The sequence below is a fragment of the Nelumbo lutea genome, chromosome 4 (genome assembly GCF_056320005.1).
Source record: "Nelumbo lutea isolate HS-2025 chromosome 4, American lotus-T2T, whole genome shotgun sequence".
Classification (NCBI taxonomy): domain Eukaryota; kingdom Viridiplantae; phylum Streptophyta; class Magnoliopsida; order Proteales; family Nelumbonaceae; genus Nelumbo; species Nelumbo lutea.
In genome coordinates, this window is record NC_142687.1 from 52991596 (window position 1) to 53016734 (window position 25139).

A 25139-nucleotide genomic window follows, 5' to 3' on the forward strand; every position below is an offset into this window, starting at 1 on the left:
CGCATCCTCGGATAAATGTAGTAATATCACGGGGCCCACAATGCACGACGAATGCCAAAAGCCCAGTTTTGCACCGTTCCCATTCAGTAATGACGGTCGTGCCGCAAATGGTCCGAGTATCTCGCACGTTGTTTCCAGTTGTCTCGCCGAAACAACATATGGAATTTGCAAATAGTATATCAAAAATAAAATATTAATAAAATTGGGGTGCAACACGAGGACTTCCCAGGAGGTCACCCATCCTAGTACTACTCTCGCCCAAGCACGCTTAACTTCGGAGTTCTGATGGGATACGGTGCATTAGTGCTGGTATGATCGCACCCGTTTTCTTCTTGTTCGCTTTAATCTTTATGCACTCACTATCTTGCTCCCCTCCATTAATTCTTTCAGACTTGAAAAAACGGTGTATGCAACTTTCCTCCCTTGGTAACCGTGCACAAGCTCCCAGGTGAGCGGAGTTATTCTTTTCTAGATCTGCCGCATCCCCGGATAAATGTAGTAATATCGCGGGGCCCACAATGCACGACGAATGCCAAAAGCCCGGTTTTGCACCGTTCCCATTCAGTAATGACGGTCGTTCCGCAAATGGTCCGAGTATCCGGCACGTTGTTTCCAGTTGTGTCGCCGAAACGACATATGGAATTTGCAAATAGTATATCAAAAATAAAATATTAATAAAATTGGGGTGCAACACGAGGACTTCCCAGGAGGTCACCCATCCTAGTACTACTCTCGCCCAAGCACGCTTAACTTCGGAGTTCTGATGGGATCCGGTGCATTAGTGCTGGTATGATCGCACCCGTTTGCTTCTTGTTCGCTTTAATCTTTATGCACTCACTATCTTGCTCCCCTCCATTAATTCTTTCAGACTTGAAAAAACGGTGTATGCAACTTTCCTCCCTTGGTAACCGTGCACAAGCTCCCAGGTGAGCGGAGTTATTCCTTTCTAGATCTGTCGCTGCCCCGGATAAATGTAGTAATATCGTGGGGCCCACAATGCACTACGAATGCCAAAAGACCGGTTTTGCACCGTTCCCATTCAGTAATGACGGTCGTGTCGCAAATGGTCCGAGTATCCGGCACGTTGTTTCCAGTTGTCTCGCCGAAACGACATATGGAATTTGCAAATAGTATATCAAAAATAAAATATTAATAAAATTGGGGTGCAACACGAGGACTTCCCAGGATGTCACCCATCCTAGTACTACTCTCGCCCAAGCACGCTTAACTTCGGAGTTCTGATGGGATCCGGTGCATTAGTGCTGGTATGATCGCACCCGTTTTCTTCTTGTTCGCTTTAATCTTTATGCACTCACTATCTTGCTCCCTTCCATTAATTCTTTCAGACTTGAAAAAACGGTGTATGCAACTTTCCTCCCTTGGTAACCGTGCACAAGCTCCCAGGTGAGCGGAGTTATTCCTTTCTAGATCTGCCGCATCCCCGGATAAATGTAGTAATATCACGGGGCCCACAATGCACGACGAATGCCAAAAGCCCAGTTTTGCACCGTTCCCATTCAGTAATGATGGTCGTGCCTCGCACGTTGTTTCCAGTTGTCTCGCCGAAACGACATATGGAATTTGCAAATGCTTCTTGTTCGCTTTAATCTTTATGCACTCACTATCTTGCTCCCCTCCATTAATTCTTTCAGACTTGAAAAAACGGTGTATGCAACTTTCCTCCCTTGGTAACCGTGCACAAGCTCCCAGGTGAGCGGAGTTATTCCTTTCTAGATCTGTCGCTGCCCCGGATAAATGTAGTAATATCGTGGGGCCCACAATGCACTACGAATGCCAAAAGACCGGTTTTGCACCGTTCCCATTCAGTAATGAAGGTGGTGTCGCAAATGGTCCGAGTATCCGGCACGTTGTTTCCAGTTGTCTCGCCGAAACGACATATGGAATTTGCAAATAGTATATCAAAAATAAAATATTAATAAAATTGGGGTGCAACACGAGGACTTCCCAGGATGTCACCCATCCTAGTACTACTCTCGCCCAAGCACGCTTAACTTCGGAGTTCTGATGGGATCCGGTGCATTAGTGCTGGTATGATCGCACCCGTTTTCTTCTTGTTCGCTTTAATCTTTATGCACTCACTATCTTGCTCCCCTCCATTAATTCTTTCAGACTTGAAAAAACGGTGTATGCAACTTTCCTCCCTTGGTAACCGTGCACAAACTCCCAGGTGAGCGGAGTTATTCCTTTCTAGATCTGCCGCATCCCCGGATAAATGTAGTAATATCACGGGGCCCACAATGCACGACGAATGCCAAAAGCCCAGTTTTGCACCGTTCCCATTCAGTAATGACGGTCGTGCCTCGCACGTTGTTTCCAGTTGTCTCGCCGAAACGACATATGGAATTTGCAAATAGTATATCAAAAATAAAATATTAATAAAATTGGGGTGCAACACGAGGACTTCCCAGGAGGTCACCCATCCTAGTACTACTCTCGCCCAAGCACACTTAACTTCGGAGTACTGATGGGATACGGTGCATTAGTGCTGGTATGATCGCACCCGTTTTCTTCTTGTTCGCTTTAATCTTTATGCACTCACTATCTTGCTCCCCTCCATTAATTCTTTCAGACTTGAAAAAACGGTGTATGCAACTTTCCTCCCTTGGTAACCGTGCACAAGCTCCAAGGTGAGCGGAGTTATTCCTTTCTATATCTGCCGCATCCCCGGATAAATGTAGTAATATCACGGGGCCCACAATGCACGACGAATGCCAAAAGCCCGGTTTTGCACCGTTCCCATTCAGTAATGACGGTCGTTCCGCAAATGGTCCGAGTATCCGGCACGTTGTTTCCAGTTGTCTCGCCGAAACGACATATGGAATTTGCAAATAGTATATCAAAAATAAAATATTAATAAAATTGGGGTGCAACACGAGGACTTCCCAGGAGGTCACCCATCCTAGTACTACTCTCGCCCAAGCACGCTTAACTTCGGAGTTCTGATGGGATCCGGTGCATTAGTGCTGGTATGATCGCACCCGTTTGCTTCTTGTTCGCTTTAATCTTTATGCACTCACTATCTTGCTCCCCTCCATTACATCTTTCAGACTTGAAAAAACGGTGTATGCAACTTTCCTCCCTTGGTAACCGTGCACAAGCTCCCAGGTGAGCGGAGTTATTCCTTTCTATATCTGCCGCATCCTCGGATAAATGTAGTAATATCACGGGGCCCACAATGCACGACGAATGCCAAAAGCCCAGTTTTGCACCGTTCCCATTCAGTAATGACGGTCGTGCCGCAAATGGTCCGAGTATCTCGCACGTTGTTTCCAGTTGTCTCGCCGAAACAACATATGGAATTTGCAAATAGTATATCAAAAATAAAATATTAATAAAATTGGGGTGCAACACGAGGACTTCCCAGGAGGTCACCCATCCTAGTACTACTCTCGCCCAAGCACGCTTAACTTCGGAGTTCTGATGGGATCCGGTGCATTAGTGCTGGTATGATCGCACCCGTTTGCATCTTGTTCGCTTTAATCTTTATGCACTCACTATCTTGCTCCCCTCCATTAATTCTTTCAGACTTGAAAAAACGGTGTATGCAACTTTCCTCCCTTGGTAACCGTGCACAAGCTCCCAGGTGAGCGGAGTTATTCCTTTCTAGATCTGCCGCATCCTCGGATAAATGTAGTAATATCACGGGGCCCACAATGCACGACGAATGCCAAAAGCCCGGTTTTGCACCGTTCCCATTCAGTAATGACAGTCGTTCCGCAAATGGTCCGAGTATCCGGCACGTTGTTTCCAGTTGTCTCGCCGAAACGACATATGGAATTTGCAAATAGTATATCAAAAATAAAATATTAATAAAATTGGGGTGCAACACGAGGACTTCCCAGGAGGTCACCCATCCTAGTACTACTCTCGCCCAAGCACGCTTAACTTCGGAGTTCTGATGGGATCCGGTGCATTAGTGCTGGTATAATCGCACCCGTTTGCTTCTTGTTCGCTTTAATCTTTATGCACTCACTATCTTGCTCCCCTCCATTAATTCTTTCAGACTTGAAAAAACGGTGTATGCAACTTTCCTCCCTTGGTAACCGTGCACAAGCTCCCAGGTGAGCGGAGTTATTCCTTTCTAGATCTGCCGCATCCTCGGATAAATGTAGTAATATCACGGGGCCCACAATGCACGACGAATGCCAAAAGCCCGGTTTTGCACCGTTCCCATTCAGTAATGACAGTCGTTCCGCAAATGGTCCGAGTATCCGGCACGTTGTTTCCAGTTGTCTCGCCGAAACGACATATGGAATTTGCAAATAGTATATCAAAAATAAAATATTAATAAAATTGGGGTGCAACACGAGGACTTCCCAGGAGGTCACCCATCCTAGTACTACTCTCGCCCAAGCACGCTTAACTTCGGAGTTCTGATGGGATCCGGTGCATTAGTGCTGGTATGATCGCACCCGTTTGCTTCTTGTTCGCTTTAATCTTTATGCACTCACTATCTTGCTCCCCTCCATTAATTCTTTCAGACTTGAAAAAACGGTGTATGCAACTTTCCTCCCTTGGTAACCGTGCACAAGCTCCCAGGTGAGCGGAGTTATTCCTTTCTAGATCTGCCGCATCCCCGGATAAATGTAGTAATATCGCGGGGCCCACAATGCACGACGAATGCCAAAAGCCCGGTTTTGCACCGTTCCCATTCAGTAATGACAGTCGTTCCGCAAATGGTCCAAGTATCCGGCACGTTGTTTCCAGTTGTCTCGCCGAAACGACATATGGAATTTGCAAATAGTATATCAAAAATAAAATATTAATAAAATTGGGGTGCAACACGAGGACTTCCCAGGAGGTCACCCATCCTAGTACTACTCTCGCCCAAGCACGCTTAACTTCGGAGTTCTGATGGGATCCGGTGCATTAGTGCTGGTATGATCGCACCCGTTTGCTTCTTGTTCGCTTTAATCTTTATGCACTCACTATCTTGCTCCCCTCCATTAATTCTTTCAGACTTGAAAAAACGGTGTATGCAACTTTCCTCCCTTGGTAACCGTGCACAAGCTCCCAGGTGAGCGGAGTTATTCCTTTCTAGATCTGCCGCATCCTCGGATAAATGAAGTAATATCACGGGGACCACAATGCACGACGAATGCCAAAAGCCCGGTTTTGCACCGTTCCCATTCAGTAATGACAGTCGTTCCGCAAATGGTCCGAGTATCCGGCACGTTGTTTCCAGTTGTCTCGCCGAAACGACATATGGAATTTGCAAATAGTATATCAAAAATAAAATATTAATAAAATTGGGGTGCAACACGAGGACTTCCCAGGAGGTCACCCATCCTAGTACTACTCTCGCCCAAGCACGCTTAACTTCGGAGTTCTGATGGGATCCGGTGCATTAGTGCTGGTATGATCGCACCCGTTTGCTTCTTGTTCGCTTTAATCTTTATGCACTCACTATCTTGCTCCCCTCCATTAATTCTTTCAGACTTGAAAAAACGGTGTATGCAACTTTCCTCCCTTGGTAACCGTGCACAAGCTCCCAGGTGAGCGGAGTTATTCCTTTCTAGATCTGCCGCATCCCCGGATAAATGTAGTAATATCGCGGGGCCCACAATGCACGACGAATGCCAAAAGCCCGGTTTTGCACCGTTCCCATTCAGTAATGACGGTCGTTCCGCAAATGGTCCGAGTATCCGGCACGTTGTTTCCAGTTGTCTCGCCGAAACGACATATGGAATTTGCAAATAGTATATCAAAAATAAAATATTAATAAAATTGGGGTGCAACACGAGGACTTCCCAGGAGGTCACCCATCCTAGTACTACTCTCGCCCAAGCACGCTTAACTTCGGAGTTCTGATGGGATCCGGTGCATTAGTGCTGGTATGATCGCACCCGTTTGCTTCTTGTTCGCTTTAATCTTTATGCACTCACTATCTTGCTCCCCTCCGTTAATTCTTTCAGACTTGAAAAAACGGTGTATGCAACTTTCCTCCCTTGGTAACCGTGCACAAGCTCCCAGGTGAGCGGAGTTATTCCTTTCTAGATCTGCCGCATCCCCGGATAAATGTAGTAATATCGCGGGGCCCACAATGCACGACGAATGCCAAAAGCCCGGTTTTGCACCGTTCCCATTCAGTAATGACAGTCGTTCCGCAAATGGTCCGAGTATCCGGCACGTTGTTTCCAGTTGTCTCGCCGAAACGACATATGGAATTTGCAAATAGTATATCAAAAATAAAATATTAATAAAATTGGGGTGCAACACGAGGACTTCCCAGGAGGTCACCCATCCTAGTACTACTCTCGCCCAAGCACGCTTAACTTCGGAGTTCTGATGGGATCCGGTGCATTAGTGCTGGTATGATCGCACCCGTTTGCTTCTTGTTCGCTTTAATCTTTATGCACTCACTATCTTGCTCCCCTCCATTACATCTTTCAGACTTGAAAAAACGGTGTATGCAACTTTCCTCCCTTGGTAACCGTGCACAAGCTCCCAGGTGAGCGGAGTTATTCCTTTCTAGATCTGCCGCATCCTCGGATAAATGTAGTAATATCACGGGGCCCACAATGCACGACGAATGCCAAAAGCCCAGTTTTGCACCGTTCCCATTCAGTAATGACGGTCGTGCCGCAAATGGTCCGAGTATCTCGCACGTTGTTTCCAGTTGTCTCGCCGAAACAACATATGGAATTTGCAAATAGTATATCAAAAATAAAATATTAATAAAATTGGGGTGCAACACGAGGACTTCCCAGGAGGTCACCCATCCTAGTACTACTCTCGCCCAAGCACGCTTAACTTCGGAGTTCTGATGGGATCCGGTGCATTAGTGCTGGTATGATCGCACCCGTTTGCATCTTGTTCGCTTTAATCTTTATGCACTCACTATCTTGCTCCCCTCCATTAATTCTTTCAGACTTGAAAAAACGGTGTATGCAACTTTCCTCCCTTGGTAACCGTGCACAAGCTCCCAGGTGAGCGGAGTTATTCCTTTCTAGATCTGCCGCATCCTCGGATAAATGTAGTAATATCACGGGGCCCACAATGCACGACGAATGCCAAAAGCCCGGTTTTGCACCGTTCCCATTCAGTAATGACGGTCGTTCCGCAAATGGTCCGAGTATCCGGCACGTTGTTTCCAGTTGTCTCGCCGAAACGACATATGGAATTTGCAAATAGTATATCAAAAATAAAATATTAATAAAATTGGGGTGCAACACGAGGACTTCCCAGGAGGTCACCCATCCTAGTACTACTCTCGCCCAAGCACGCTTAACTTCGGAGTTCTGATGGGATCCGGTGCATTAGTGCTGGTATGATCGCACCCGTTTGCTTCTTGTTCGCTTTAATCTTTATGCACTCACTATCTTGCTCCCCTCCATTAATTCTTTCAGACTTGAAAAAACGGTGTATGCAACTTTCCTCCCTTGGTAACCGTGCACAAGCTCCCAGGTGAGCGGAGTTATTCCTTTCTAGATCTGCCGCATCCCCGTATAAATGTAGTAATATCGCGGGGCCCACAATGCACGACGAATGCCAAAAGCCCGGTTTTGCACCGTTCCCATTCAGTAATGACAGTCGTTCCGCAAATGGTCCGAGTATCCGGCACGTTGTTTCCAGTTGTCTCGCCGAAACGACATATGGAATTTGCAAATAGTATATCAAAAATAAAATATTAATAAAATTGGGGTGCAACACGAGGACTTCCCAGGAGGTCACCCATCCTAGTACTACTCTCGCCCAAGCACGCTTAACTTCGGAGTTCTGATGGGATCCGGTGCATTAGTGCTGGTATGATCGCACCCGTTTGCTTCTTGTTCGCTTTAATCTTTATGCACTCACTATCTTGCTCCCCTCCGTTAATTCTTTCAGACTTGAAAAAACGGTGTATGCAACTTTCCTCCCTTGGTAACCGTGCACAAGCTCCCAGGTGAGCGGAGTTATTCCTTTCTAGATCTGCCGCATCCCCGGATAAATGTAGTAATATCGCGGGGCCCACAATGCACGACGAATGCCAAAAGCCCGGTTTTGCACCGTTCCCATTCAGTAATGACGGTCGTTCCGCAAATGGTCCGAGTATCCGGCACGTTGTTTCCAGTTGTCTCGCCGAAACGACATATGGAATTTGCAAATAGTATATCAAAAATAAAATATTAATAAAATTGGGGTGCAACACGAGGACTTCCCAGGAGGTCACCCATCCTAGTACTACTCTCGCCCAAGCACGCTTAACTTCGGAGTTCTGATGGGATCCGGTGCATTAGTGCTGGTATGATCGCACCCGTTTGCTTCTTGTTCGCTTTAATCTTTATGCACTCACTATCTTGCTCCCCTCCATTAATTCTTTCAGACTTGAAAAAACGGTGTATGCAACTTTCCTCCCTTGGTAACCGTGCACAAGCTCCCAGGTGAGCGGAGTTATTCCTTTCTAGATCTGCCGCATCCTCGGATAAATGAAGTAATATCACGGGGCCCACAATGCACGACGAATGCCAAAAGCCCGGTTTTGCACCGTTCCCATTCAGTAATGACAGTCGTTCCGCAAATGGTCCGAGTATCCGGCACGTTGTTTCCAGTTGTCTCGCCGAAACGACATATGGAATTTGCAAATAGTATATCAAAAATAAAATATTAATAAAATTGGGGTGCAACACGAGGACTTCCCAGGAGGTCACCCATCCTAGTACTACTCTCGCCCAAGCACGCTTAACTTCGGAGTTCTGATGGGATCCGGTGCATTAGTGCTGGTATAATCGCACCCGTTTTCTTCTTGTTCGCTTTAATCTTTATGCACTCACTATCTTGCTCCCCTCCATTAATTCTTTCAGACTTGAAAAAACGGTGTATGCAACTTTCCTCCCTTGGTAACCGTGCACAAGCTCCCAGGTGAGCGGAGTTATTCCTTTCTAGATCTGCCGCATCCCCGGATAAATGTAGTAATATCACGGGGCCCACAATGCACGACGAATGCCAAAAGCCCGGTTTTGCACCGTTCCCATTCAGTAATGACGGTCGTGCCGCAAATGGTCCAAGTATCCGGCACGTTGTTTCCAGTTGTCTCGCCGAAACGACATATGGAATTTGCAAATAGTATATCAAAAATAAAATATTAATAAAATTGGGGTGCAACACGAGGACTTCCCAGGAGGTCACCCATCCTAGTACTACTCTCGCCCAAGCACGCTTAACTTCGGAGTTTTGATGGGATCCGGTGCATTAGTGCTGGTATGATCGCACCCGTTTGCTTCTTGTTCGCTTTAATCTTTATGCACTCACTATCTTGCTCCCCTCCGTTAATTCTTTCAGACTTGAAAAAACGGTGTATGCAACTTTCCTCCCTTGGTTACCGTGCACAAGCTCCCAGGTGAGCGGAGTTATTCCTTTCTAGATCTGCCGCATCCCCGGATAAATGTAGTAATATCGCGGGGCCCACAATGCACGACGAATGCCAAAAGCCCGGTTTTGCACCGTTCCCATTCAGTAATGACAGTCGTTCCGCAAATGGTCCAAGTATCCGGCACGTTGTTTCCTGTTGTCTCGCCGAAACGACATATGGAATTTGCAAATAGTATATCAAAAATAAAATATTAATAAAATTGGGGTGCAACACGAGGACTTCCCAGGAGGTCACCCATCCTAGTACTACTCTCGCCCAAGCACGCTTAACTTCGGAGTTCTGATGGGATCCGGTGCATTAGTGCTGGTATGATCGCACCCGTTTTCTTCTTGTTCGCTTTAATCTTTATGCACTCACTATCTTGCTCCCCTCCATTAATTCTTTCAGACTTGAAAAAACGGTGTATGCAACTTTCCACCCTTGGTAACCGTGCACAAGCTCCCAGGTGAGCGGAGTTATTCCTTTCTAGATCTGCCGCATCCTCGGATAAATGTAGTAATATCACGGGGCCCACAATGCACGACGAATGCCAAAAGCCCAGTTTTGCACCGTTCCCATTCAGTAATGACGGTCGTGCCGCAAATGGTCCGAGTATATCGCACGTTGTTTCCAGTTGTCTCGCCGAAACAACATATGGAATTTGCAAATAGTATATCAAAAATAAAATATTAATAAAATTGGGGTGCAACACGAGGACTTCCCAGGAGGTCACACATCCTAGTACTACTCTCGCCCAAGCACGCTTAACTTCGGAGTTCTGATGGGATCCGGTGCATTAGTGCTGGTATGATCGCACCCGTTTGCTTCTTGTTCGCTTTAATCTTTATGCACTCACTATCTTGCTCCCCTCCATTAATTCTTTCAGACTTGAAAAAACGGTGTATGCAACTTTCCTCCCTTGGTAACCGTGCACAAGCTCCCAGGTGAGCGGAGTTATTCCTTTCTAGATCTGCCGCATCCTCGGATAAATGTAGTAATATCACGGGGCCCACAATGCACGACGAATGCCAAAAGCCCGGTTTTGCACCGTTCCCATTCAGTAATGACGGTCGTTCCGCAAATGGTCCGAGTATCCGGCACGTTGTTTCCAGTTGTCTCGCCGAAACGACATATGGAATTTGCAAATAGTATATCAAAAATAAAATATTAATAAAATTGGGGTGCAACACGAGGACTTCCCAGGAGGTCACCCATCCTAGTACTACTCTCGCCCAAGCACGCTTAACTTCGGAGTTCTGATGGGATCCGGTGCATTAGTGCTGGTATGATCGCACCCGTTTGCTTCTTGTTCGCTTTAATCTTTATGCACTCACTATCTTGCTCCCCTCCGTTAATTCTTTCAGACTTGAAAAAACGGTGTATGCAACTTTCCTCCCTTGGTAACCGTGCACAAGCTCCCAGGTGAGCGGAGTTATTCCTTTCTAGATCTGCCGCATCCCCGGATAAATGTAGTAATATCGCGGGGCCCACAATGCACGACGAATGCCAAAAGCCCGGTTTTGCACCGTTCCCATTCAGTAATGACAGTCGTTCCGCAAATGGTCCAAGTATCCGGCACGTTGTTTCCAGTTGTCTCGCCGAAACGACATATGGAATTTGCAAATAGTATATCAAAAATAAAATATTAATAAAATTGGGGTGCAACACGAGGACTTCCCAGGAGGTCACCCATCCTAATACTACTCTCGCCCAAGCACGCTTAACTTCGGAGTTCTGATGGGATCCGGTGCATTAGTGCTGGTATGATCGCACCCGTTTTCTTCTTGTTCGCTTTAATCTTTATGCACTCACTATCTTGCTCCCCTCCATTAATTCTTTCAGACTTGAAAAAACGGTGTATGCAACTTTCCTCCCTTGGTAACCGAGCACAAGCTCCCAGGTGAGCGGAGTTATTCCTTTCTAGATCTGCCGCATCCTCGGATAAATGTAGTAATATCACGGGGCCCACAATGCACGACGAATGCCAAAAGCCCGGTTTTGCACCGTTCCCATTCAGTAATGCAGTCGTTCCGCAAATGGTCCGAGTATCCGGCACGTTGTTTCCTGTTGTCTCGCCGAAACGACATATGAAATTTGCAAATAGTATATCAAAAATAAAATATTAATAAAATTGGGGTGCAACACGAGGACTTCCCAGGAGGTCACCCATCCTAGTACTACTCTCGCCCAAGCACGCTTAACTTCGGAGTTCTGATGGGATCCGGTGCATTAGTGCTGGTATGATCGCACCCGTTTTCTTCTTGTTCGCTTTAATCTTTATGCACTCACTATCTTGCTCCCCTCCATTAATTCTTTCAGACTTGAAAAAACGGTGTATGCAACTTTCCTCCCTTGGTAACCGTGCACAAGCTCCCAGGTGAGCGGAGTTATTCCTTTCTAGATCTGCCGCATCCTCGGATAAATGTAGTAATATCACGGGGCCCACAATGCACGACGAATGCCAAAAGCCCAGTTTTGCACCGTTCCCATTCAGTAATGACAGTCGTTCCGCAAATGGTCCGAGTATCCGGCACGTTGTTTCCAGTTGTCTCGCCGAAACGACATATGGAATTTGCAAATAGTATATCAAAAATAAAATATTAATAAAATTGGGGTGCAACACGAGGACTTCCCAGGAGGTCACCCATCCTAGTACTACTCTCGCCCAAGCACGCTTAACTTCAGAGTTCTGATGGGATCCGGTGCATTAGTGCTGGTATGATCGCACCCGTTTGCTTCTTGTTCGCTTTAATCTTTATGCACTCACTATCTTGCTCCCCTCCATTAATTCTTTCAGACTTGAAAAAACGGTGTATGCAACTTTCCTCCCTTGGTAACCGTGCACAAGCTCCCAGGTGAGCGGAGTTATTCCTTTCTAGATCTGCCGCATCCCCGGATAAATGTAGTAATATCGCGGGGCCCACAATGCACGACGAATGCCAAAAGCCCGGTTTTGCACCGTTCCCATTCAGTAATGACGGTCGTTCCGCAAATGGTCCGAGTATCCGGCACGTTGTTTCCAGTTGTCTCGCCGAAACGACATATGGAATTTGCAAATAGTATATCAAAAATAAAATATTAATAAAATTGGGGTGCAACACGAGGACTTCCCAGGAGGTCACCCATCCTAGTACTACTCTCGCCCAAGCACGCTTAACTTCGGAGTTCTGATGGGATCCGGTGCATTAGTGCTGGTATGATCGCACCCGTTTGCTTCTTGTTCGCTTTAATCTTTATGCACTCACTATCTTGCAACTTTCCTCCCTTGGTATGCAACTTTCCTCCCTTGGTAACCGTGCACAAGCTCCCAGGTGAGCGGAGTTATTCCTTTCTAGATCTGCCGCATCCCCGGATAAATGTAGTAATATCACGGGGCCCACAATGCACGACGAATGCCAAAAGCCCGGTTTTGCACCGTTCCCATTCAGTAATGACGGTCGTTCCGCAAATGGTCCGAGTATCCGGCACGTTGTTTCCAGTTGTCTCGCCGAAACGACATATGGAATTTGCAAATAGTATATCAAAAATAAAATATTAATAAAATTGGGGTGCAACACGAGGACTTCCCAGGAGGTCACCCATCCTAATACTACTCTCGCCCAAGCACGCTTAACTTCGGAGTTCTGATGGGATCCGGTGCATTAGTGCTGGTATGATCGCACCCGTTTTCTTCTTGTTCGCTTTAATCTTTATGCACTCACTATCTTGCTCCCCTCCATTAATTCTTTCAGACTTGAAAAAACGGTGTATGCAACTTTCCTCCCTTGGTAACCGTGCACAAGCTCCCAGGTGAGCGGAGTTATTCCTTTCTAGATCTGCCGCATCCTCGGATAAATGTAGTAATATCACGGGGCCCACAATGCACGACGAATGCCAAAAGCCCGGTTTTGCACCGTTCCCATTCAGTAATGACAGTCGTTCCGCAAATGGTCCGAGTATCCGGCACGTTGTTTCCAGTTGTCTCGCCGAAACGACATATGAAATTTGCAAATAGTATATCAAAAATAAAATATTAATAAAATTGGGGTGCAACACGAGGACTTCCCAGGAGGTCACCCATCCTAGTACTACTCTCGCCCAAGCACGCTTAACTTCGGAGTTCTGATGGGATCCGGTGCATTAGTGCTGGTATGATCGCACCCGTTTTCTTCTTGTTCGCTTTAATCTTTATGCACTCACTATCTTGCTCCCCTCCATTAATTCTTTCAGACTTGAAAAAACGGTGTATGCAACTTTCCTCCCTTGGTAACCGTGCACAAGCTCCCAGGTGAGCGGAGTTATTCCTTTCTAGATCTGCCGCATCCCCGGATAAATGTAGTAATATCGCGGGGCCCACAATGCACGACGAATGCCAAAAGCCCGGTTTTGCACCGTTCCCATTCAGTAATGACAGTCGTTCCGCAAATGGTCCGAGTATCCGGCACGTTGTTTCCAGTTGTCTCGCCGAAACGACATATGGAATTTGCAAATAGTATATCAAAAATAAAATATTAATAAAATTGGGGTGCAACACGAGGACTTCCCAGGAGGTCACCCATCCTAGTACTACTCTCGCCCAAGCACGCTTAACTTCGGAGTTCTGATGGGATCCGGTGCATTAGTGCTGGTATGATCGCACCCGTTTTCTTCTTGTTCGCTTTAATCTTTATGCACTCACTATCTTGCTCCCCTCCATTAATTCTTTCAGACTTGAAAAAACGGTGTATGCAACTTTCCACCCTTGGTAACCGTGCACAAGCTCCCAGGTGAGCGGAGTTATTCCTTTCTAGATCTGCCGCATCCTCGGATAAATGTAGTAATATCACGGGGCCCACAATGCACGACGAATGCCAAAAGCCCGGTTTTGCACCGTTCCCATTCAGTAATGACGGTCGTGCCGCAAATGGTCCGAGTATCCGGCACGTTGTTTCCAGTTGTCTCGCCGAAACGACATATGGAATTTGCAAATAGTATATCAAAAATAAAATATTAATAAAATTGGGGTGCAACACGAGGACTTCCCAGGAGGTCACCCATCCTAGTACTACTCTCGCCCAAGCACGCTTAACTTCGGAGTTCTGATGGGATACGGTGCATTAGTGCTGGTATGATCGCACCCGTTTTCTTCTTGTTCGCTTTAATCTTTATGCACTCACTATCTTGCTCCCCTCCATTAATTCTTTCAGACTTGAAAAAACGGTGTATGCAACTTTCCTCCCTTGGTAACCGTGCACAAGCTCCCAGGTGAGCGGAGTTATTCCTTTCTAGATCTGCCGCATCCTCGGATAAATGTAGTAATATCACGGGGCCCACAATGCACGACGAATGCCAAAAGCCCGGTTTTGCACCGTTCCCATTCAGTAATGACGGTCGTGCCGCAAATGGTCCGAGTATCTCGCACGTTGTTTCCAGTTGTCTCGCCGAAACAACATATGGAATTTGCAAATAGTATATCAAAAATAAAATATTAATAAAATTGGGGTGCAACACGAGGACTTCCCAGGAGGTCACCCATCCTAATACTACTCTCGCCCAAGCACGCTTAACTTCGGAGTTCTGATGGGATCCGGTGCATTAGTGCTGGTATGATCGCACCCGTTTGCTTCTTGTTCGCTTTAATCTTTATGCACTCACTATCTTGCTCCCCTCCATTAATTCTTTCAGACTTGAAAAAACGGTGTATGCAACTTTCCTCCCTTGGTAACCGTGCACAAGCTCGCAGGTGAGCGGAGTTATTACTTTCTAGATCTGCCGCATCCCCGGATAAATGTAGTAATATCGCGGGGCCCACAATGCACGACGAATGCCAAAAGCCCGCTTTTGCACCGTTCCCATTCAGTAATGACGGTCGTTCCGCAAATGGTCCGAGTATCCGGCACGTTGTTTCCAGTTGTCTCGCCGAAACGACATATGGAATTTGCAAATAGTATATCAAAAATAAAATATTAATAAAATTGGGGTGCAACACGAGGACTTCCCAGGAGGTCACCCATCCTAGTACTACTCTCGCCCAAGCACGCTTAACTTCGGAGTTCTGATGGGATCCGGTGCATTAGTGCTGGTATGATCGCACCCGTTTTCTTCTTGTTCGCTTTAATCTTTATGCACTCACTATCTTGCTCCCCTCCATTAATTCTTTCAGACTTGAAAAAACGGTGTATGCAACTTTCCTCCCTTGGTAACCGTGCACAAGCTCCCAGGTGAGCGGAGTTATTCCTTTCTAGATCTGCCGCATCCTCGGATAAATGTAGTAATATCACGGGGCCCACAATGCACGACGAATGCCAAAAGCCCAGTTTTGCACCGTTCCCATTCAGTAATGACGGTCGTGCCGCAAATGGTCCGAGTATCTCGCACGTTGTTTCCAGTTGTCTCGCCGAAACAACATATGGAATTTGCAAATAGTATATCAAAAATAAAATATTAATAAAATTGGGGTGCAACACGCGGACTTCCCAGGAGGTCACCCATCCTAGTACTACTCTCGCCCAAGCACGCTTAACTTCGGAGTTCTGATGGGATCCGGTGCATTAGTGCTGGTATGATCGCACCCGTTTGCTTCTTGTTCGCTTTAATCTTTATGCACTCACTATCTTGCTCCCCTCCATTAAATCTTTCAGACTTGAAAAAACGGTGTATGCAACTTTCCTCCCTTGGTAACCGTGCACAAGCTCCCAGGTGAGCGGAGTTATTCCTTTCTAGATCTGCCGCATCCTCGGATAAATGTAGTAATATCACGGGGCCCACAATGCACGACGAATGCCAAAAGCCCAGTTTTGCACCGTTCCCATTCAGTAATGACGGTCGTGCCGCAAATGGTCCGAGTATCTCGCACGTTGTTTCCAGTTGTCTCGCCGAAACAACATATGGAATTTGCAAATAGTATATCAAAAATAAAATATTAATAAAATTGGGGTGCAACACGAGGACTTCCCAGGAGGTCACCCATCCTAGTACTACTCTCGCCCAAGCACGCTTAACTTCGGAGTTCTGATGGGATACGGTGCATTAGTGCTGGTATGATCGCACCCGTTTTCTTCTTGTTCGCTTTAATCTTTATGCACTCACTATCTTGCTCCCCTCCATTAATTCTTTCAGACTTGAAAAAACGGTGTATGCAACTTTCCTCCCTTGGTAACCGTGCACAAGCTCCCAGGTGAGCGGAGTTATTCTTTTCTAGATCTGCCGCATCCCCGGATAAATGTAGTAATATCGCGGGGCCCACAATGCACGACGAATGCCAAAAGCCCGGTTTTGCACCGTTCCCATTCAGTAATGACGGTCGTTCCGCAAATGGTCCGAGTATCCGGCACGTTGTTTCCAGTTGTGTCGCCGAAACGACATATGGAATTTGCAAATAGTATATCAAAAATAAAATATTAATAAAATTGGGGTGCAACACGAGGACTTCCCAGGAGGTCAACCATCCTAGTACTACTCTCGCCCAAGCACGCTTAACTTCGGAGTTCTGATGGGATCCGGTGCATTAGTGCTGGTATGATCGCACCCGTTTGCTTCTTGTTCGCTTTAATCTTTATGCACTCACTATCTTGCTCCCCTCCATTAATTCTTTCAGACTTGAAAAAACGGTGTATGCAACTTTCCTCCCTTGGTAACCGTGCACAAGCTCCCAGGTGAGCGGAGTTATTCCTTTCTAGATCTGTCGCTGCCCCGGATAAATGTAGTAATATCGTGGGGCCCACAATGCACTACGAATGCCAAAAGACCGGTTTTGCACCGTTCCCATTCAGTAATGAAGGTCGTGTCGCAAATGGTCCGAGTATCCGGCACGTTGTTTCCAGTTGTCTCGCCGAAACGACATATGGAATTTGCAAATAGTATATCAAAAATAAAATATTAATAAAATTGGGGTGCAACACGAGGACTTCCCAGGATGTCACCCATCCTAGTACTACTCTCGCCCAAGCACGCTTAACTTCGGAGTTCTGATGGGATCCGGTGCATTAGTGCTGGTATGATCGCACCCGTTTTCTTCTTGTTCGCTTTAATCTTTATGCACTCACTATCTTGCTCCCTTCCATTAATTCTTTCAGACTTGAAAAAACGGTGTATGCAACTTTCCTCCCTTGGTAACCGTGCACAAGCTCCCAGGTGAGCGGAGTTATTCCTTTCTAGATCTGCCGCATCCCCGGATAAATGTAGTAATATCACGGGGCCCACAATGCACGACGAATGCCAAAAGCCCAGTTTTGCACCGTTCCCATTCAGTAATGATGGTCGTGCCTCGCACGTTGTTTCCAGTTGTCTCGCCGAAACGACATATGGAATTTGCAAATGCTTCTTGTTCGCTTTAATCTTTATGCACTCACTATCTTGCTCCCCTCCATTAATTCTTTCAGACTTGAAAAAACGGTGTATGCAACTTTCCTCCCTTGGTAACCGTGCACAAGCTCCCAGGTGAGCGGAGTTATTCCTATCTAGATCTGCCGCAGCCCCGGATAAATGTAGTAATATCACGGGGCCCACAATGCACTACGAATGCCAAAAGACCGGTTTTGCACCGTTCCCATTCAGTAATGACGGTCGTGCCGCAAATGGTCCGAGTATCCGGCACGTTGTTTCCAGTTGTCTCGCCGAAACGACATATGGAATTTGCAAATAGTATATCAAAAATAAAATATTAATAAAATTGGGGTGCAACACGAGGACTTCCCAGGAGGTCACCCATCCTAGTACTACTCTCGCCCAAGCACGCTTAACTTCGGAGTTCTGATGGGATCCGGTGCATTAGTGCTGGTATGATCGCACCCGTTTTCTTCTTGTTCGCTTTAATCTTTATGCACTCACTATCTTGCTCCCCTCCATTAATTCTTTCAGACTTGAAAAGTGTATGCAACTTTCCTCCCTTGGTAACCGTGCACAAACTCCCAGGTGAGCGGAGTTATTCCTTTCTAGATCTGCCGCATCCTCGGATAAATGTAGTAATATCACGGGGCCCACAATGCACGACGAATGCCAAAAGCCCAGTTTTGCACCGTTCCCATTCAGTAATGACGGTCGTGCCTCGCACGTTGTTTCCAGTTGTCTCGCCGAAACAACATATGGAATTTGCAAATAGTATATCAAAAATAAAATATTAATAAAATTGGGGTGCAACACGAGGACTTCCCAGGAGGTCACCCATCCTAGTACTACTCTCGCCCAAGCACGCTTAACTTCGGAGTTCTGATGGGATACGGTGCATTAGTGCTGGTATGATCGCACCCGTTTTCTTCTTGTTCGCTTTAATCTTTATGCACTCACTATCTTGCTCCCCTCCATTAATTCTTTCAGACTTGAAAAAACGGTGTATGCAACTTTCCTCCCTTGGTAACCGTGCACAAGCTCCCAGGTGAGCGGAGTTATTCCTTTCTAGATCTGCCGCATCCTCGGATAAATGTAGTAATATCACGGGGCCCACAATGCACGACGAATGCCAAAAGCACGGTTTTGCACCGTTCCCATTCAGTAATGACGGTCGTTCCGCAAATGGTCCGAGTATCCGGCACGTTGTTTCCAGTTGTCTCGCCGAAACGACATATGGAATTTGCAAATAGTATATCAAAAATAAAATATTAATAAAATTGGGGTGCAACACGAGGACTTCCCAGGAGGTCACCCATCCTAGTACTACTCTCGCCCAAGCACGCTTAACTTCGGAGTTCTGATGGGATCCGGTGCATTAGTGCTGGTATGATCGCACCCGTTTGCTTCTTGTTCGCTTTAATCTTTATGCACTCACTATCTTGCTCCCCTCCATTAATTCTTTCAGACTTGAAAAAACGGTGTATGCAACTTTCCTCCCTTGGTAACCGTGCACAAGCTCCCAGGTGAGCGGAGTTATTCCTTTCTAGATCTGCCGCAGCCCCGGATAAATGTAGTAATATCGCGGGGCCCACAATGCACGACGAATGCCAAAAGACCGGTTTTGCACCGTTCCCATTCAGTAATGACGGTCGTGCCGCAAATGGTCCGAGTATCCGGCACGTTGTTTCCAGTTGTCTCGCCGAAACGACATATGGAATTTGCAAATAGTATATCAAAAATAAAATATTAATAAAATTGGGGTGCAACACGAGGACTTCCCAGGATGTCACCCATCCTAGTACTACTCTCGCCCAAGCACGCTTAACTTCGGAGTTCTGATGGGATCCGGTGCATTAGTGCTGGTATGATCGCACCCGTTTTCTTCTTGTTCGCTTTAATCTTTATGCACTCACTATCTTGCTCCCCTCCATTAATTCTTTCAGACTTGAAAAAACGGTGTATGCAACTTTCCTCCCTTGGTAACCGTGCACAAGCTCCCAGGTGAGCGGAGTTATTCCTTTCTAGATCTGCCGCATCCCCGGATAAATGTAGTAATATCACGGGGCCCACAATGCACGACGAATGCCAAAAGCCCAGTTTTGCACCGTTCCCATTCAGTAATGACGGTCGTGCCTCGCACGTTGTTTCCAGTTGTCTCGCCGAAACGACATATGGAATTTGCAAATGCTTCTTGTTCGCTTTAATCTTTATGCACTCACTATCTTGCTCCCCTCCATTAATTCTTTCAGACTTGAAAAAACGGTGTATGCAACTTTCCTCCCTTGGTAACCGTGCACAAGCTCCCAGGTGAGCGGAGTTATTCCTTTCTAGATCTGCCGCAGCCCCGGATAAATGTAGTAATATCGCGGGGCCCACAATGCACTACGAATGCCAAAAGACCGGTTTTGCACCGTTCCCATTCAGTAATGAAGGTCGTGTCGCAAATGGTCCGAGTATCCGGCACGTTGTTTCCAGTTGTCTCGCCGAAACGACATATGGAATTTGCAAATAGTATATCAAAAATAAAATATTAATAAAATTGGGGTGCAACACGAGGACTTCCCAGGAGGTCACCCATCCTAGTACTACTCTCGCCCAAGCACGCTTAACTTCGGAGTTCTGATGGGATCCGGTGCATTAGTGCTGGTATGATCGCACCCGTTTTCTTCTTGTTCGCTTTAATCTTTATGCACTCACTATCTTGCTCCCCTCCATTAATTCTTTCAGACTTGAAAAAACGTGTATGCAACTTTCCTCCCTTGGTAACCGTGCACAAACTCCCAGGTGAGCGGAGTTATTCCTTTCTAGATCTGCCGCATCCCCGGATAAATGTAGTAATATCACGGGGCCCACAATGCACGACGAATGCCAAAAGCCCAGTTTTGCACCGTTCCCATTCAGTAATGACGGTCGTGCCTCGCACGTTGTTTCCAGTTGTCTCGCCGAAACGACATATGGAATTTGCAAATAGTATATCAAAAATAAAATATTAATAAAATTGGGGTGCAACACGAGGACTTCCCAGGAGGTCACCCATCCTAGTACTACTCTCGCCCAAGCACGCTTAACTTCGGAGTACTGATGGGATACGGTGCATTAGTGCTGGTATGATCGCACCCGTTTTCTTCTTGTTCGCTTTAATCTTTATGCACTCACTATCTTGCTCCCCTCCATTAATTCTTTCAGACTTGAAAAAACGGTGTATGCAACTTTCCTCCCTTGGTAACCGTGCACAAGCTCCCAGGTGAGCGGAGTTATTACTTTCTAGATCTGCCGCATCCCCGGATAAATGTAGTAATATCACGGGGCCCACAATGCACGACGAATGCCAAAAGCCCGGTTTTGCACCGTTCCCATTCAGTAATGACGGTCGTGCCGCAAATGGTCCGAGTATCCGGCACGTTGTTTCCAGTTGTCTCGCCGAAACGACATATGGAATTTGCAAATAGTATATCAAAAATAAAATATTAATAAAATTGGGGTGCAACACGAGGACTTCCCAGGAGGTCACCCATCCTAGTACTACTCTCGCCCAAGCACGCTTAACTTCGGAGTTCTGATGGGATCCGGTGCATTAGTGCTGGTATGATCGCACCCGTTTGCTTCTTGTTCGCTTTAATCTTTATGCACTCACTATCTTGCTCCCCTCCATTACATCTTTCAGACTTGAAAAAACGGTGTATGCAACTTTCCTCCCTTGGTAACCGTGCACAAGCTCCCAGGTGAGCGGAGTTATTCCTTTCTATATCTGCCGCATCCTCGGATAAATGTAGTAATATCACGGGGCCCACAATGCACGACGAATGCCAAAAGCCCAGTTTTGCACCGTTCCCATTCAGTAATGACGGTCGTGCCGCAAATGGTCCGAGTATCTCGCACGTTGTTTCCAGTTGTCTCGCCGAAACAACATATGGAATTTGCAAATAGTATATCAAAAATAAAATATTAATAAAATTGGGGTGCAACACGAGGACTTCCCAGGAGGTCACCCATCCTAGTACTACTCTCGCCCAAGCACGCTTAACTTCGGAGTTCTGATGGGATCCGGTGCATTAGTGCTGGTATGATCGCACCCGTTTGCTTCTTGTTCGCTTTAATCTTTATGCACTCACTATCTTGCTCCCCTCCATTAATTCTTTCAGACTTGAAAAAACGGTGTATGCAACTTTCCTCCCTTGGTAACCGTGCACAAGCTCCCAGGTGAGCGGAGTTATTCCTTTCTAGATCTGCCGCATCCTCGGATAAATGTAGTAATATCACGGGGCCCACAATGCACGACGAATGCCAAAAGCCCAGTTTTGCACCGTTCCCATTCAGTAATGACGGTCGTGCCGCAAATGGTCCGAGTATCCGGCACGTTGTTTCCAGTTGTCTCGCCGAAACGACATATGGAATTTGCAAATAGTATATCAAAAATAAAATATTAATAAAATTGGGGTGCAACACGAGGACTTCCCAGGAGGTCACCCATCCTAGTACTACTCTCGCCCAAGCACGCTTAACTTCGGAGTTCTGATGGGATCCGGTGCATTAGTGCTGGTATGATCGCACCCGTTTGCTTCTTGTTCGCTTTAATCTTTATGCACTCACTATCTTGCTCCCCTCCATTAATTCTTTCAGACTTGAAAAAACGGTGTATGCAACTTTCCTCCCTTGGTAACCGTGCACAAGCTCCCAGGTGAGCGGAGTTATTCCTTTCTAGATCTGCCGCATCCCCGGATAAATGTAGTAATATCGCGGGGCCCACAATGCACGACGAATGCCAAAAGCCCGGTTTTGCACCGTTCCCATTCAGTAATGACGGTCGTGCCGCAAATGGTCCGAGTATCCGGCACGTTGTTTCCAGTTGTCTCGCCGAAACGACATATGGAATTTGCAAATAGTATATCAAAAATAAAATATTAATAAAATTGGGGTGCAACACGAGGACTTCCCAGGAGGTCACCCATCCTAGTACTACTCTCGCCCAAGCACGCTTAACTTCGGAGTTCTGATGGGATCCGGTGCATTAGTGCTGGTATGATCGCACCCGTTTGCTTCTTGTTCGCTTTAATCTTTATGCACTCACTATCTTGCTCCCCTCCATTAATTCTTTCAGACTTGAAAAAACGGTGTATGCAACTTTCCTCCCTTGGTAACCGTGCACAAGCTCCCAGGTGAGCGGAGTTATTCCTTTCTAGATCTGCCGCATCCCCGGATAAATGTAGTAATATCGCGGGGCCCACAATGCACGACGAATGCCAAAAGCCCGGTTTTGCACCGTTCCCATTCAGTAATGACGGTCGTTCCGCAAATGGTCCGAGTATCCGGCACGTTGTTTCCAGTTGTCTCGCCGAAACGACATATGGAATTTGCAAATAGTATATCAAAAATAAAATATTAATAAAATTGGGGTGCAACACGAGGACTTCCCAGGAGGTCACCCATCCTAATACTACTCTCGCCCAAGCACGCTTAACTTCGGAGTTCTGATGGGATCCGGTGCATTAGTGCTGGTATGATCGCACCCGTTTTCTTCTTGTTCGCTTTAATCTTTATGCACTCACTATCTTGCTCCCCTCCATTAATTCTTTCAGACTTGAAAAAACGGTGTATGCAACTTTCCTCCCTTGGTAACCGTGCACAAGCTCCCAGGTGAGCGGAGTTATTCCTTTCTAGATCTGCCGCATCCTCGGATAAATGTAGTAATATCACGGGGCCCACAATGCACGACGAATGCCAAAAGCCCGGTTTTGCACCGTTCCCATTCAGTAATGACGGTCGTTCCGCAAATGGTCCGAGTATCCGGCACGTTGTTTCCAGTTGTCTCGCCGAAACGACATATGGAATTTGCAAATAGTATATCAAAAATAAAATATTAATAAAATTGGGGTGCAACACGAGGACTTCCCAGGAGGTCACCCATCCTAGTACTACTCTCGCCCAAGCACGCTTAACTTCGGAGTTCTGATGGGATCCGGTGCATTAGTGCTGGTATAATCGCACCCGTTTGCTTCTTGTTCGCTTTAATCTTTATGCACTCACTATCTTGCTCCCCTCCATTAATTCTTTCAGACTTGAAAAAACGGTGTATGCAACTTTCCTCCCTTGGTAACCGTGCACAAGCTCCCAGGTGAGCGGAGTTATTCCTTTCTAGATCTGCCGCATCCCCGGATAAATGTAGTAATATCGCGGGGCCCACAATGCACGACGAATGCCAAAAGCCCGGTTTTGCACCGTTCCCATTCAGTAATGACGGTCGTGCCGCAAATGGTCCGAGTATCCGGCACGTTGTTTCCAGTTGTCTCGCCGAAACGACATATGGAATTTGCAAATAGTATATCAAAAATAAAATATTAATAAAATTGGGGTGCAACACGAGGACTTCCCAGGAGGTCACCCATCCTAGTACTACTCTCGCCCAAGCACGCTTAACTTCGGAGTTCTGATGGGATCCGGTGCATTAGTGCTGGTATGATCGCACCCGTTTGCTTCTTGTTCGCTTTAATCTTTATGCACTCACTATCTTGCTCCCCTCCATTAATTCTTTCAGACTTGAAAAAACGGTGTATGCAACTTTCCTCCCTTGGTAACCGTGCACAAGCTCCCAGGTGAGCGGAGTTATTCCTTTCTAGATCTGCCGCATCCCCGGATAAATGTAGTAATATCACGGGGCCCACAATGCACGACGAATGCCAAAAGCCCGGTTTTGCACCGTTCCCATTCAGTAATGACGGTCGTGCCGCAAATGGTACAAGTATCCGGCACGTTGTTTCCAGTTGTCTCGCCGAAACGACATATGGAATTTGCAAATAGTATATCAAAAATAAAATATTAATAAAATTGGGGTGCAACACGAGGACTTCCCAGGAGGTCACCCATCCTAGTACTACTCTCGCCCAAGCACGCTTAACTTCGGAGTTCTGATGGGATCCGGTGCATTAGTGCTGGTATGATCGCACCCGTTTGCTTCTTGTTCGCTTTAATCTTTATGCACTCACTATCTTGCTCCCCTCCATTAATTCTTTCAGACTTGAAAAAACGGTGTATGCAACTTTCCTCCCTTGGTAACCGTGCACAAGCTCCCAGGTGAGCGGAGTTATTCCTTTCTAGATCTGCCGCATCCTCGGATAAATGTAGTAATATCACGGGGCCCACAATGCACGACGAATGCCAAAAGCCCAGTTTTGCACCGTTCCCATTCAGTAATGACGGTCGTTCCGCAAATGGTCCGAGTATCCGGCACGTTGTTTCCAGTTGTCTCGCCGAAACGACATATGGAATTTGCAAATAGTATATCAAAAATAAAATATTAATAAAATTGGGGTGCAACACGAGGACTTCCCAGGAGGTCACCCATCCTAATACTACTCTCGCCCAAGCACGCTTAACTTCGGAGTTCTGATGGGATACGGTGCATTAGTGCTGGTATGATCGCACCCGTTTTCTTCTTGTTCGCTTTAATCTTTATGCACTCACTATCTTGCTCCCCTCCATTAATTCTTTCAGACTTGAAAAAACG

The 25139-nt window shown here is 46.4% G+C and overlaps 51 non-coding genes across 51 annotated transcripts; all 51 read right to left on the reverse strand.

The window, feature by feature from the left end:
• Positions 1-204: 204 nt before the first annotated feature.
• Positions 205-323, reverse strand: LOC148860175 (5S ribosomal RNA). The gene has a single exon (XR_016096716.1). It is a non-coding gene; the product is annotated as a 5S ribosomal RNA (ribosomal RNA).
• A 359-nt stretch (positions 324-682) lies between these two features.
• LOC148860176 (5S ribosomal RNA) lies at positions 683-801 on the reverse strand. The gene has a single exon (XR_016095535.1). It is a non-coding gene; the product is annotated as a 5S ribosomal RNA (ribosomal RNA).
• A 359-nt stretch (positions 802-1160) lies between these two features.
• Positions 1161-1279, reverse strand: LOC148860177 (5S ribosomal RNA). The gene has a single exon (XR_016096680.1). It is a non-coding gene; the product is annotated as a 5S ribosomal RNA (ribosomal RNA).
• Positions 1280-1944: 665 nt separating this feature from the next.
• Positions 1945-2063, reverse strand: LOC148860178 (5S ribosomal RNA). The gene has a single exon (XR_016096681.1). It is a non-coding gene; the product is annotated as a 5S ribosomal RNA (ribosomal RNA).
• A 341-nt stretch (positions 2064-2404) lies between these two features.
• On the reverse strand, positions 2405-2523 carry LOC148860179 (5S ribosomal RNA). The gene has a single exon (XR_016097808.1). It is a non-coding gene; the product is annotated as a 5S ribosomal RNA (ribosomal RNA).
• Positions 2524-2882: 359 nt separating this feature from the next.
• Positions 2883-3001, reverse strand: LOC148860180 (5S ribosomal RNA). Its single transcript, XR_016095537.1, has one exon. It is a non-coding gene; the product is annotated as a 5S ribosomal RNA (ribosomal RNA).
• A 359-nt stretch (positions 3002-3360) lies between these two features.
• Positions 3361-3479, reverse strand: LOC148860181 (5S ribosomal RNA). The gene has a single exon (XR_016095539.1). It is a non-coding gene; the product is annotated as a 5S ribosomal RNA (ribosomal RNA).
• Positions 3480-3838: 359 nt separating this feature from the next.
• On the reverse strand, positions 3839-3957 carry LOC148860182 (5S ribosomal RNA). Its single transcript, XR_016095716.1, has one exon. It is a non-coding gene; the product is annotated as a 5S ribosomal RNA (ribosomal RNA).
• A 359-nt stretch (positions 3958-4316) lies between these two features.
• LOC148860183 (5S ribosomal RNA) lies at positions 4317-4435 on the reverse strand. Its single transcript, XR_016095540.1, has one exon. It is a non-coding gene; the product is annotated as a 5S ribosomal RNA (ribosomal RNA).
• Positions 4436-4794: 359 nt separating this feature from the next.
• Positions 4795-4913, reverse strand: LOC148860184 (5S ribosomal RNA). The gene has a single exon (XR_016095541.1). It is a non-coding gene; the product is annotated as a 5S ribosomal RNA (ribosomal RNA).
• A 359-nt stretch (positions 4914-5272) lies between these two features.
• Positions 5273-5391, reverse strand: LOC148860185 (5S ribosomal RNA). The gene has a single exon (XR_016095542.1). It is a non-coding gene; the product is annotated as a 5S ribosomal RNA (ribosomal RNA).
• A 359-nt stretch (positions 5392-5750) lies between these two features.
• Positions 5751-5869, reverse strand: LOC148860186 (5S ribosomal RNA). Its single transcript, XR_016095545.1, has one exon. It is a non-coding gene; the product is annotated as a 5S ribosomal RNA (ribosomal RNA).
• Positions 5870-6228: 359 nt separating this feature from the next.
• Positions 6229-6347, reverse strand: LOC148860187 (5S ribosomal RNA). Its single transcript, XR_016095546.1, has one exon. It is a non-coding gene; the product is annotated as a 5S ribosomal RNA (ribosomal RNA).
• A 359-nt stretch (positions 6348-6706) lies between these two features.
• On the reverse strand, positions 6707-6825 carry LOC148860188 (5S ribosomal RNA). The gene has a single exon (XR_016095547.1). It is a non-coding gene; the product is annotated as a 5S ribosomal RNA (ribosomal RNA).
• A 359-nt stretch (positions 6826-7184) lies between these two features.
• On the reverse strand, positions 7185-7303 carry LOC148860189 (5S ribosomal RNA). Its single transcript, XR_016095548.1, has one exon. It is a non-coding gene; the product is annotated as a 5S ribosomal RNA (ribosomal RNA).
• Positions 7304-7662: 359 nt separating this feature from the next.
• Positions 7663-7781, reverse strand: LOC148860190 (5S ribosomal RNA). Its single transcript, XR_016095549.1, has one exon. It is a non-coding gene; the product is annotated as a 5S ribosomal RNA (ribosomal RNA).
• Positions 7782-8140: 359 nt separating this feature from the next.
• LOC148860191 (5S ribosomal RNA) lies at positions 8141-8259 on the reverse strand. The gene has a single exon (XR_016095552.1). It is a non-coding gene; the product is annotated as a 5S ribosomal RNA (ribosomal RNA).
• A 359-nt stretch (positions 8260-8618) lies between these two features.
• Positions 8619-8737, reverse strand: LOC148860192 (5S ribosomal RNA). The gene has a single exon (XR_016095717.1). It is a non-coding gene; the product is annotated as a 5S ribosomal RNA (ribosomal RNA).
• Positions 8738-9096: 359 nt separating this feature from the next.
• On the reverse strand, positions 9097-9215 carry LOC148860193 (5S ribosomal RNA). Its single transcript, XR_016096582.1, has one exon. It is a non-coding gene; the product is annotated as a 5S ribosomal RNA (ribosomal RNA).
• A 359-nt stretch (positions 9216-9574) lies between these two features.
• LOC148860194 (5S ribosomal RNA) lies at positions 9575-9693 on the reverse strand. The gene has a single exon (XR_016095553.1). It is a non-coding gene; the product is annotated as a 5S ribosomal RNA (ribosomal RNA).
• A 359-nt stretch (positions 9694-10052) lies between these two features.
• On the reverse strand, positions 10053-10171 carry LOC148860195 (5S ribosomal RNA). Its single transcript, XR_016096631.1, has one exon. It is a non-coding gene; the product is annotated as a 5S ribosomal RNA (ribosomal RNA).
• Positions 10172-10530: 359 nt separating this feature from the next.
• Positions 10531-10649, reverse strand: LOC148860196 (5S ribosomal RNA). Its single transcript, XR_016095554.1, has one exon. It is a non-coding gene; the product is annotated as a 5S ribosomal RNA (ribosomal RNA).
• A 359-nt stretch (positions 10650-11008) lies between these two features.
• On the reverse strand, positions 11009-11127 carry LOC148860197 (5S ribosomal RNA). Its single transcript, XR_016095878.1, has one exon. It is a non-coding gene; the product is annotated as a 5S ribosomal RNA (ribosomal RNA).
• A 358-nt stretch (positions 11128-11485) lies between these two features.
• LOC148860198 (5S ribosomal RNA) lies at positions 11486-11604 on the reverse strand. The gene has a single exon (XR_016095555.1). It is a non-coding gene; the product is annotated as a 5S ribosomal RNA (ribosomal RNA).
• A 359-nt stretch (positions 11605-11963) lies between these two features.
• LOC148860199 (5S ribosomal RNA) lies at positions 11964-12082 on the reverse strand. The gene has a single exon (XR_016095829.1). It is a non-coding gene; the product is annotated as a 5S ribosomal RNA (ribosomal RNA).
• Positions 12083-12441: 359 nt separating this feature from the next.
• On the reverse strand, positions 12442-12560 carry LOC148860200 (5S ribosomal RNA). The gene has a single exon (XR_016095557.1). It is a non-coding gene; the product is annotated as a 5S ribosomal RNA (ribosomal RNA).
• A 337-nt stretch (positions 12561-12897) lies between these two features.
• LOC148860201 (5S ribosomal RNA) lies at positions 12898-13016 on the reverse strand. Its single transcript, XR_016095879.1, has one exon. It is a non-coding gene; the product is annotated as a 5S ribosomal RNA (ribosomal RNA).
• A 359-nt stretch (positions 13017-13375) lies between these two features.
• LOC148860202 (5S ribosomal RNA) lies at positions 13376-13494 on the reverse strand. The gene has a single exon (XR_016095558.1). It is a non-coding gene; the product is annotated as a 5S ribosomal RNA (ribosomal RNA).
• Positions 13495-13853: 359 nt separating this feature from the next.
• Positions 13854-13972, reverse strand: LOC148860203 (5S ribosomal RNA). The gene has a single exon (XR_016095559.1). It is a non-coding gene; the product is annotated as a 5S ribosomal RNA (ribosomal RNA).
• Positions 13973-14331: 359 nt separating this feature from the next.
• On the reverse strand, positions 14332-14450 carry LOC148860204 (5S ribosomal RNA). The gene has a single exon (XR_016096717.1). It is a non-coding gene; the product is annotated as a 5S ribosomal RNA (ribosomal RNA).
• A 359-nt stretch (positions 14451-14809) lies between these two features.
• On the reverse strand, positions 14810-14928 carry LOC148860205 (5S ribosomal RNA). The gene has a single exon (XR_016095880.1). It is a non-coding gene; the product is annotated as a 5S ribosomal RNA (ribosomal RNA).
• Positions 14929-15287: 359 nt separating this feature from the next.
• LOC148860206 (5S ribosomal RNA) lies at positions 15288-15406 on the reverse strand. The gene has a single exon (XR_016095560.1). It is a non-coding gene; the product is annotated as a 5S ribosomal RNA (ribosomal RNA).
• A 359-nt stretch (positions 15407-15765) lies between these two features.
• On the reverse strand, positions 15766-15884 carry LOC148860207 (5S ribosomal RNA). Its single transcript, XR_016095639.1, has one exon. It is a non-coding gene; the product is annotated as a 5S ribosomal RNA (ribosomal RNA).
• A 359-nt stretch (positions 15885-16243) lies between these two features.
• LOC148860208 (5S ribosomal RNA) lies at positions 16244-16362 on the reverse strand. The gene has a single exon (XR_016096718.1). It is a non-coding gene; the product is annotated as a 5S ribosomal RNA (ribosomal RNA).
• A 359-nt stretch (positions 16363-16721) lies between these two features.
• On the reverse strand, positions 16722-16840 carry LOC148860209 (5S ribosomal RNA). Its single transcript, XR_016095835.1, has one exon. It is a non-coding gene; the product is annotated as a 5S ribosomal RNA (ribosomal RNA).
• Positions 16841-17199: 359 nt separating this feature from the next.
• Positions 17200-17318, reverse strand: LOC148860210 (5S ribosomal RNA). Its single transcript, XR_016096682.1, has one exon. It is a non-coding gene; the product is annotated as a 5S ribosomal RNA (ribosomal RNA).
• Positions 17319-17983: 665 nt separating this feature from the next.
• Positions 17984-18102, reverse strand: LOC148860211 (5S ribosomal RNA). Its single transcript, XR_016095561.1, has one exon. It is a non-coding gene; the product is annotated as a 5S ribosomal RNA (ribosomal RNA).
• Positions 18103-18439: 337 nt separating this feature from the next.
• LOC148860212 (5S ribosomal RNA) lies at positions 18440-18558 on the reverse strand. Its single transcript, XR_016096719.1, has one exon. It is a non-coding gene; the product is annotated as a 5S ribosomal RNA (ribosomal RNA).
• A 359-nt stretch (positions 18559-18917) lies between these two features.
• LOC148860213 (5S ribosomal RNA) lies at positions 18918-19036 on the reverse strand. The gene has a single exon (XR_016095562.1). It is a non-coding gene; the product is annotated as a 5S ribosomal RNA (ribosomal RNA).
• Positions 19037-19395: 359 nt separating this feature from the next.
• On the reverse strand, positions 19396-19514 carry LOC148860214 (5S ribosomal RNA). Its single transcript, XR_016096684.1, has one exon. It is a non-coding gene; the product is annotated as a 5S ribosomal RNA (ribosomal RNA).
• Positions 19515-20179: 665 nt separating this feature from the next.
• On the reverse strand, positions 20180-20298 carry LOC148860215 (5S ribosomal RNA). Its single transcript, XR_016095564.1, has one exon. It is a non-coding gene; the product is annotated as a 5S ribosomal RNA (ribosomal RNA).
• A 340-nt stretch (positions 20299-20638) lies between these two features.
• Positions 20639-20757, reverse strand: LOC148860216 (5S ribosomal RNA). The gene has a single exon (XR_016097498.1). It is a non-coding gene; the product is annotated as a 5S ribosomal RNA (ribosomal RNA).
• A 359-nt stretch (positions 20758-21116) lies between these two features.
• Positions 21117-21235, reverse strand: LOC148860217 (5S ribosomal RNA). Its single transcript, XR_016095565.1, has one exon. It is a non-coding gene; the product is annotated as a 5S ribosomal RNA (ribosomal RNA).
• A 359-nt stretch (positions 21236-21594) lies between these two features.
• Positions 21595-21713, reverse strand: LOC148860218 (5S ribosomal RNA). The gene has a single exon (XR_016095566.1). It is a non-coding gene; the product is annotated as a 5S ribosomal RNA (ribosomal RNA).
• Positions 21714-22072: 359 nt separating this feature from the next.
• Positions 22073-22191, reverse strand: LOC148860219 (5S ribosomal RNA). Its single transcript, XR_016095567.1, has one exon. It is a non-coding gene; the product is annotated as a 5S ribosomal RNA (ribosomal RNA).
• Positions 22192-22550: 359 nt separating this feature from the next.
• LOC148860220 (5S ribosomal RNA) lies at positions 22551-22669 on the reverse strand. Its single transcript, XR_016095568.1, has one exon. It is a non-coding gene; the product is annotated as a 5S ribosomal RNA (ribosomal RNA).
• A 359-nt stretch (positions 22670-23028) lies between these two features.
• LOC148860221 (5S ribosomal RNA) lies at positions 23029-23147 on the reverse strand. Its single transcript, XR_016095881.1, has one exon. It is a non-coding gene; the product is annotated as a 5S ribosomal RNA (ribosomal RNA).
• A 359-nt stretch (positions 23148-23506) lies between these two features.
• Positions 23507-23625, reverse strand: LOC148860222 (5S ribosomal RNA). The gene has a single exon (XR_016095718.1). It is a non-coding gene; the product is annotated as a 5S ribosomal RNA (ribosomal RNA).
• Positions 23626-23984: 359 nt separating this feature from the next.
• On the reverse strand, positions 23985-24103 carry LOC148860223 (5S ribosomal RNA). The gene has a single exon (XR_016095569.1). It is a non-coding gene; the product is annotated as a 5S ribosomal RNA (ribosomal RNA).
• A 359-nt stretch (positions 24104-24462) lies between these two features.
• On the reverse strand, positions 24463-24581 carry LOC148860224 (5S ribosomal RNA). The gene has a single exon (XR_016095570.1). It is a non-coding gene; the product is annotated as a 5S ribosomal RNA (ribosomal RNA).
• A 359-nt stretch (positions 24582-24940) lies between these two features.
• Positions 24941-25059, reverse strand: LOC148860225 (5S ribosomal RNA). The gene has a single exon (XR_016097346.1). It is a non-coding gene; the product is annotated as a 5S ribosomal RNA (ribosomal RNA).
• Between the last annotated feature and the right edge of the window lie 80 nt (positions 25060-25139).